Here is a 9,877-nt window from a genome sequence, read left to right on the forward strand (position 1 = left end):
CGCCTCCTGGGCCAATGGGCGCTTGTTGCGGTTCTGACGTCATGGGAGTCCGCCCACCGGAATGGGCAGCTTGGGCTGGGATTGGCTGAAGACCAAATCACTTCCGCCAATGGGGAGCCCCGCCGCCCGAGGCCAAGCAGTGCATCTGATATGACAGATGACACTCACAATGCCTACTGGCCAATTTTATTTCAGTAATATTTTCGCGAAATGATACTCACTTTCGATTCTATAATTGCGTTATAGGCGTTGTATTGACACGTGTTATACGCACTTTACGCACAAAACACCTGAACGTCAGAGTAGAGATCAATAATTGCCACGATTAAGAGTGGAAAATTAGAAACTCCTCAGATGGCAGCATCGGCGCTCGGGAATGCTACCCACCATAATTTGGTAGATTGACTGCGGTTTGTTGAGCGCTTCCGACCACCCATTTGTGGCGACCATTGTATCGCAAATTTATTTCAGGTCACGGGACGTTTTCACCAAAATGATATGACTTGGTTTTATTGACATTTTCCTCCGGCACTCTGACACACTGATGACAGTGGAGAGTGCCATAATGGTGGGCAGGGCCAGCGAGACCACTTCCCCGATGGCACTTGACCCAACCACACCAAGTGCCAAAGTTGTTGTGGCTCTGAGGTGCCAGATCTTCTCCAGGGACATAATAAGTTAGACCATAAAGTTGGTTGTAAAGCACTAAGTTTGGAGGAAGTTCTTGAAGGCTTTTCTTGTGTGGTGATGGCGGTGGCTTGGGGGTCCTCTGTTGTCAGGTGTTTGGTGGTGTGTTGGCAGGTGTGTGCTACACCCTCTAGTGTACTGCTGCTCCCCGTCCTCTAGTGTACTGCTGTTCCCCGTCCTCTAGTGTACTGCTGCTCCCCGTCCTCTAGTGTACTGCTGCTCCCCGTCCTCTAGTGTACTGCTGCTCCCCGTCCTCTAGTGTACTGCTGCTCCCCGTCCTCTAGTGTACTGCTGCTCCCCGTCCTCTAGTGTACTGCTGCTCCCCGTCCTCTAGTGTACTGCTGCTCCCCGTCCTCTAGTGTACTGCTGCTCCCCGTCCTCTAGTGTACTGCTGCTCCCCGTCCTCTAGTGTACTGCTGCTCCCTGTCCTCTTGTATACTGCTGCTCCCCGTCCTCTGGTGTACTGCTGCTCCCCGTCCTCTAGTGTACTGCTGCTCCCCGTCCTCTAGTGTACTGCTGCTCCCCGTCCTCTAGTGTACTGCTGCTCCCCGTCCTCTAGTGTACTGCTGCTCCCCGTCCTCTAGTGTACTGCTGCTCCCCGTCCTCTGGTGTACTGCTGCTCCCCGTCCTCTAGTGTACTGCTGCTCCCCGTCCTCTAGTGTACTGCTGCTCCCCGTCCTCTGGTGTACTGCTGCTCCCCGTCCTCTAGTGTACTGCTGCACCCCGTCCTCTAGTGTACTGCTGCTCCCCGTCCTCTAGTGTACTGCTGCTCCCCGTCCTCTAGTGTACTGCTGCTCCCCGTCCTCTGGTGTACTGCTGCTCCCCGTCCTCTAGTGTACTGCTGCTCCCCGTCCTCTAGTGTACTGCTGCTCCCCGTCCTCTAGTGTACTGCTGCTCCCCGTCCTCTAGTGTACTGCTGTTCCCCGTCCTATAGTGTACTGCTGCTCCCCGTTCTCTAGTGTACTGCTGCTCCCCGTCCTCTAGTGTACTGCTGCTCCCCGTCCTCTGGTGTACTGCTGCTCCCCGTCCTCTAGTGTACTGCTGCTCCCCGTCCTCTAGTGTGGTGGTGGGAGTCATTAATAGCCTGCTGAAGTCTACGGGATTCGCCTGCCTAGTTTCATTTACTGACTCTGCAGCGGCACTAATTACAACCCGTTCTCGCAAATTTAATAAGTCAATATTGACTTATTATATATGTGCATAGGTGACATACTTAACATAATAGTTTCCCTTGAAAAGCTTCATAGAAAACACCGACCTTACCTAACCTACTTAGTATGTTAAGATAAGCATCTTATTGCTTCGTAATTACAATTATTACCTAACCTATACCTATAATAGGTTAAGTAACAATTGTAATTACGAAGCTATAAGATGCTTATTTTAACATACTAAGTAATAAGTCAATATTGACTTATTAAATTTGCGAGAACGGGTTGCTAATTATACCTGGAACATACCTGGAGAGGGTTTCGGGAGTTCTTCTACTCCCCAAGTCCGGCCTGGGACCCCAGGCTCGACTTGTGATAACTTTGACCAACAGGAGACAGTATTCAAGCAACAGGCTGTTGCTTGAAGACGTCCACCATTGTTCCAGCAATATTTCTAATGCTTGCTGGGAGGGTGTTGAACAGCTGTGGACCTCTGATGTTCAGACAGTGTTCTCTGATTGTGCCTATGGCACCTTTGCTCTTCACTGGACCTCTGATGTTCAGACAGTGTTCTCTGATTGTGCCTATGGCACCTTTGCTCTTCACTGGACCTCTGATGTTCAGACAGTGTTCTCTGATTGTGTCTATGGCGTCCAGTGTCTTCAGGTGTGTGGGGCTTTATGACGGACGTGGACCCCGTGTTCAGGTGTGGGGGGGGGGGTTTATGACGGACGTGGACCCCGTGTTCAGGTGTGGGGGGGGTTTATGACGGACGTGGACCCCGTGTTCAGGTGTGGGGGGGGTTTATGACGGACGTGGACCCCGTGTTCAGGTGTGGGGGGGGTTATGACGGACGTGGACCCCGTGGTCAGGTGTGGGGGGGGGTTTATGACGGACGTGGACCCCGTGTTCAGGTGTGGGGGGGGGTTATGACGGACGTGGACCCCGTGTTCAGGTGTGGGGCTTATAACGGACGTGGACCCCGTGTTCAGGTGTGGGGGGGTTTATGACGGACGTGGACCCCGTGTTCAGGTGTGGGGCTTATAACGGACGTGGACCCCGTGTTCAGGTGTGGGGGGGGGTTATGACGGACGTGGACCCCGTGTTCAGGTGTGGGGGGGGTTATGACGGACGTGGACCCCGTGTTCAGGTGTGGGGGGGGGGTTTATGACGGACGTGGACCCCGTGTTCAGGTGTGGGGGGGGCTTATGACGGACGTGGACCCCGTGTTCAGGTGTGGGGCTTTATGACGGACGTGGACCCCGTGTTCAGGTGTGGGGCTTTATGACGGACGGGGACCCCGTGTTCAGGTGTGGGGGGGGCTTTATGACGGACGGGGACCCCGTGTTCAGGTGTGGGGCTTTATGACGGACGGGGACCCCGTGTTCAGGTGTGTGGGGCTTTATGACGGACGTGGATCCCGTGTTCAGGTGTGGGGGGGGGGGCTTATGACGGACGTGGACCCCGTGTTCAGGTGTGGGGGGGGTTTATGACGGACGTGGACCCCGTGTTCAGGTGTGGGGCTTATAACGGACGTGGACCCCGTGTTCAGGTGTGGGGGGGGGGTTTATGACGGACGTGGACCCCGTGTTCAGGTGTGGGGGGGGGGTTTATGACGGACGTGGACCCCGTGTTCAGGTGTGGGGGGGGGGGGGGCTTATGACGGACGTGGACCCCGTGTTCAGGTGTGGGGCTTTATGACGGACGTGGACCCCGTGTTCAGGTGTGGGGCTTTATGACGGACGGGGACCCCGTGTTCAGGTGTGGGGGGGGGGGCTTTATGACGGACGTGGACCCCGTGTTCAGGTGTGGGTGGGGGGGCTTATGACGGACGTGGACCCCGTGTTCAGGTGTGGGGGGGGCTTTATGACGGATGTGGACCCCGTGTTCAGGTGTGGGGGGGGGGGGTTTATGACGGACGTGGACCCCGTGTTCAGGTGTGGGGGGGGGGGTTTATGACGGACGGGGACCCCGTGTTCAGGTGTGTGGGGCTTATGACGGACGTGGACCCCGTGTTCAGGTGTGGGGCTTTATGACGGACGTGGACCCCGTATTCAGGTGTGGGGGGGGGCTTTATGACGGACGGGGACCCCGTGTTCAGGTGTGTGGGGCTTTATGACGGACGTGGACCCCGTGTTCAGGTGTGGGGGGGGGCTTATGACAGACGTGGACACCGTGTTTAGGTGTGTGGGGGGGGTTTATGACGGACGGGGACCCCGTGTTCAGGTGTGGGGCTTTATGACGGACGGGGACCCCGTGTTCAGGTGTGTGGGGCTTTATGACGGACGTGGACCCCGTGTTCAGGTGTGGGGGGGGGCTTATGACGGACGTGGACACCGTGTTCAGGTGTGTGGGGGGGGTTTATGACGGACGGGGACCCCGTGTTCAGGTGTGGGGGGCTTTATGACGGACGGGGACCCCATGTTCAGGTGTGGGGGGGGGGCTTATGACGGACGTGGACCCCGTGTTCAGGTGTAGGGGGGGTTTATGACGGACGTGGACCCCGTGTTCAGGTGTGGGGCTTATGACGGACGTGGACCCCGTGTTCAGGTGTGGGGCTTATGACGGACGTGGACCCCGTGTTCAGGTGTGGGGCTTATGACGGACGTGGACCCCGTGTTCAGGTGTGGGGCTTATGACGGACGTGGACCCCGTGTTCAGGTGTGGGGCTTATGACGGACGTGGACCCCGTGTTCAGGTGTGTGGGGCTTTATGACGGACGTGGACCCCGTGTTCAGGTGTGTGGGGCTCTATGACGGACGTGGACCCCGTGTTCAGGTGTGTGGGGCTTTATGACGGACGTGGACCCCGTGTTCAGGTGTGTGGGGCTTTATGACGGACGTGGACCCCGTGTTCAGGTGTGTGGGGCTTATGACGGACGTGGACCCCGTGTTCAGGTGTGGGGGGCTTTATGACGGACGGGGACCCCATGTTCAGGTGTGGGGGGAGGCTTATGACGGACGTGGACTCCGTGTTCAGGTGTGGGGGGAGGCTTATGACGGACGTGGACCCCGTGTTCAGGTGTGTGCGGCTTTATGACGGACGTGGACCCCGTGTTCAGGCAACCCGTTCTCGCAAATTCGTAAAGTCAATATTGACTTATTAACTACGTGCATAGGTGATATACTAAACATAATAGATACCCTTAAAAAGATTCATAGAAAACACCGACCTTACCTAACCTTGTTAGTATCTTAAGATAAGCATCTTATTGCTTCGTAATTACAATTATTACTTAACCTATACCTATTATAGGTTAGGTAATAATTGTAATTACGAAGCAATAAGATGCTTATCTTAACATACTAAGTAGGTTAGGTAAGGTCGGTGTTTTCTATGAATCTTTTTAAGGGTATCTATTATGTTAAGTATGTCACCTATGCACATATTTAATAAGTCAATATTGACTTATTAAATTTGCGAGAACGGTTCAGGTGTGGGGGGGGCTTATGACGGACGTGGACCCCGTGTTCAGGTGTGGGGGGGGGGGTTTATGACGGACGGGGACCCCGTATTCAGGTGTGGGGGGGGTTATGACGGACGGGGACCCCGTGTTCAGGTGTGGGGGGAGGCTTATGACGGACGTGGACCCCTTGTTCAGGTGTGGGGGGGGTTTATGACGGACGGGGACCCCGTGTTCAGGTGTGGGGGGGGGGTTATGACGGACGGGGACCCCGTGTTCAGGTGTGGGAGGAGGCTTATGACGGACGTGGACCCCGTGTTCAGGTGTGGGGGGAGGCTTATGACGGACGTGGACCCCGTGTTCAGGTGTGGGGGGGGGGTTTATGACGGACGGGGACCCCGTGTTCAGGTGTGGGGGGGGGGTTATGACGGACGGGGACCCCGTGTTCAGGTGTGGGAGGAGGCTTATGACGGACGTGGACCCCGTGTTCAGGTGTGGGGGGGGGGTTATGACGGACGGGGACCCCGTGTTCAGGTGTGGGGGGGGGTTATGACGGACGGGGACCCCTTGGGGGGCGTGCTTCAGGCAGGTGTGTACCCGGGGGCGTGACTTCCTCCTCACGCGCCTTCCTGGAAACACTTCACATTTTCTCCAGTTTCGAGCGTCCAGCTGAAGTGTTGTCCCGTTTATATATGCTTCTGAGGCAAGACCTGGTCTTGTTTACCTCACTTTACCTGAGGACCACCATATCACTAGTGGCCTCGGCGGGGACGGGAAGCCAGCGGCTTGTCAAACGTCCCCCCCCCCCTCTCCCCACATTGTTCCTGAGGAATTTTTCCAATTGTTTTTTGAGGTGCAGTAATATTTTGGCATATACACCTTCTACTGTAGACAGGTTGATGGGTTTATAACCCCCATGTGTGAAAAGAATTTTTTTTTTTTTAAGATATATACAAGAGTTGTTACATTCTTGTAGAGCCACTAGTACACGTAGCGTTTCGGGCAGATCCCTGGAATACGATCCCCGCCGCGAAGAATCGTTGTTACAACCAAGTACACATTTTACTGTTGCGTTAAACAGTGGCTACAGTTAAGGATTTGCGCCCAGTAAGTCCTCCCCGGCCAGGATACGAACCCATGACATAGCGCTCGCGGAACGCCAGGCGAGTGTCTTACCACTGCACCACGGAGACTGGATTGAATCTCTTGTTTTCTGTCCAATATTGTGGCTTCTTGGGCATGAAGCTGTTGCTCTTTGTGTTATATTGAGCCTTCTAAAGAAGTGGTCTAGATCACTGTCCTCCAACTTGTTCAGTATTTGAAGTGTAGATGAGCTCAGCCTTGTCAGGTCTTGCTCTTAGTTAATCTTGTGTCCTCCAACCGTCTACTCCTTAGTCTTTTGCATCAGTTGTTGCAGGTCGGTAGTAGTTTCTTCATTGTGTGGTCTCCTGTTGGTCTCCTGTCACCTGCTCCCGTTGTAATCACCTTGCACTTGCTGGTATTGAAATCCAGTAGCCGCTTACTGACTATAACTGTAGTTTTTCTAGATCTTCACCGAGTATTCTACAATCGTCTGTCTCGGCTCTACTGACTGATGTTATGTGTGCAGATGGTCAGGTGTATGGGTATCCCTGGGGTTAACTATACACCCGTGCATGTCGATACAACCTATCGACATGCACGGGTTAACCCTTGAAGTAACCTATTAACATGGGCAATTAATAACGCAGCCCTTAGACCCAATCCTGGGGGTGAGAGGGGAACAAAGGTTCCCCTCAAAGGTTCCCCTTCCTTTATTTCACAAAGGAGCACACTTCTTCGGGAAGAGAAATTGGAGCACACAAAGATAGATGGAACAGACGGTATACCATTTATTCTCAAAGATACAAGTAGTGGTGGGATGAACCTTTGACTGGAAAAGGCAGTGAACAAAAGGAACATCAATCAGCATGAAGGGAATAGTATAGTTAGGGTTATCAGAAGACGCTGAAGAGAGAAAGGAATAACTGTGAAATTAGCCTGGTTGCACACCAAGTATGGGCTCCTGGAGGCAACTACAAATCAGTAAAAACTGCAACATCAAAAGTTGCCACTCATTTAAATTGATATAAAAACTATGACTATTCCATTCATCAACAAAGTAAAGTACAGCTACAGCAATAAAACGAAACATTGAAAATACAAAGAAAAGGTCACAAAATTAGAGATCAGGGTCAGAAAAATCAGGGTTGGGGGGGGGGGGCAAAATTAAAGTGAGCAGAGATGGCAGAGTTGAAAGGGTTGTGATAAGGAGCACAGCAGAGCAGAGAGGATCCAGTGAGGAAGGAAGCAGCGGGGAGGAAGGTCAAGTAGGGAGAGAAATGAGAGCATGTCGGTCCTCAGGTAAATTGAAATAAACATCACCAGGTCTTCAGATTAGGGGCAGCACCAGAGGTAGCAACAGGGCTGGTGGGAACTGCTATAATGAGGCCACATTAGTCCACTACCAAGACAGGAGATGATGCAACAACAAGACCAGAGGGATTAATACTGTCTTACCTGCCGGGGAGGAAGAGAGCGGGACCAGGCTTATGATACCGAGTCACGCAGGTGTGGTGACATCAAGGAGATGGCTGTTATCATCTCTGGTGAGGTGGTAGAGTGAAAGCAGGTGACATGAGGACTGTTGGATGGAGTATGGATATCACCCCAGACAGTCATATGTCAAAAAGGGCAAAAAGACAGAGGACTGAGGAGGAAGATGGGACGAAGAGTCAAAAAGAGTCTGACAGCAGATAAAGAAGAGCAAAGTGTGGCGGAGAAGCAATGTAAAAACAGTGATAAGGGAAGAGTGGGAAGGATGAGAGGAAATGCCACCAGAGGAACACTCTGTCTCGGATCACATAGGAGCAGAAGAATGGGAGCTTGTAGAGGTGTCTGATTTAAGGCTTGGTAATGGTTGTGGGCCTGAGGAAGGGGAAGAGGGTGGGGTAGGGGAGTGCAATGTAATGCAAGAACATTAGTCATGTCAGAAAAGGAGAAAAGAAAGTGAAACTGGTGTCTTGCCTTGTGGAAAGATGTGCAGTTTGGATGTTTTAGGTGGAGGATGGCTTGTTTAAATTTATAGCATAGATAAGAATGTGAGAAACAGGGTGAGCATCCCTGCAGTTCATGTAGTGAGAATGGGGAGAACATTCAGACTTAGAATGGGTAGGGGCAAAAAAAAAAAAAAAAAAAAAAAAAAAAAAAAAAAAAAAAAAAAAAGACTTCACTTAGCCCTTCAAGGCTCCGTTCCCGAATTTCCAGCACTGGTGTACTACTGCTCTATCCCCGGGGAAACATTAGTCATGGTAAAGACAGGAGTGTCCCGAGTATCTAAAGTAACCTTAACTACCCTAAGGGGATGACAGTGATGAGAGGGGATCAAGTGAACGTATCAACCTGGAGGAGAGGATAACCCTGGGCCTTAAGGATATATTTAATATCCACATGGGCAGTCCTTGAAAGTTCCCTGTCACCCATCACAACATGATATGGGAGGCAATGCTGGCATTTAGTTGGATATTTTTGAAGACTTGAATTGGGATCTCGTCAAAGTAAATTGGGGCAGCTAGGTGGATGATTGCCGTGTTAGAAAGGGCCTGAATGATGCAGGTGCCACTCTGGGTGGGCTTCAATGTAGTACACACATCCACAGAGTCTACAAGGTGTCTGTATGTGCAAATCATCAGTGTGGGGTACAGTCTTCATGGCAGATATCAAAATATATCATGCAGCAGGGCCAAACACATCATGGTATGTGGAAATGGCTGCAGGAAATGTTTGCTTAATTGCAAGGACCTCCCAAAAGGAGAGGGAACAAGGGGCACCATTGTAACCAACGAATGAGTTGCCCCAAGTGACGTGGTAGTCACCATTTGGGGACTTGGAGTCTGACTCTGCCAAAGAGGAGGCTGGGGAAGGGAGAGGATCAGCTAGGGTAGCCAAGGCCAAAACCCTGGTGTGGGCCCACCATAGCAGGAGTTATGGAGTTCGATCTTCCATCAGAGTTAAACTTGGGGGCCTGGTTGTCCACCTCACAAGTCTGAGGAGGAGAGATGTGTTTAGGAGACAACATAAAAGTAAAGAAAGTTGGACTTTGCTGCTGTGCACCCCCATCCACCACAGAGCCAAATTAGGGGAGGTACAAGCACATAGGCAACTTCAGGGGTAACAAGAACAGTATACACGGGTCACCACTGAAGGGTTTGAATAGTAGACCAGGGACTGAAAGAGATACCAACCCCACAATGGCCACTTGGCCAACTAGGTGGGCAAAGTAGATAACTGGTTCAGGTGGGCTGCATTGAATCGGGCATTTTACCTCCGTCTTCCACACCAAAGAAGTGTGTTACCCCCTCAAGGGTTGCGGCCACTGAGAAGGCTTAAGTACCAGATGAACATAGGGCAATGTGTGGATCTCCATGCAAGGTGAACAAATACAGTATTTAGCTTGTGCACCATCACAGCAGGCAGGAGAGGGAAGCAGAAACTACCCCCTCGTACAGGTGACGATGCACACTAGTGTCAAGGAACACTCGGTGTCGAGGAACCACCCACTGAGGAGGTTACATTTTATTAGTTCCAAATGATTTAAGAGGAAACCAAAACTAACATG

This window comes from Procambarus clarkii, chromosome 19 (assembly GCF_040958095.1).
Source record: "Procambarus clarkii isolate CNS0578487 chromosome 19, FALCON_Pclarkii_2.0, whole genome shotgun sequence".
In the NCBI taxonomy this organism is placed as follows: domain Eukaryota; kingdom Metazoa; phylum Arthropoda; class Malacostraca; order Decapoda; family Cambaridae; genus Procambarus; species Procambarus clarkii.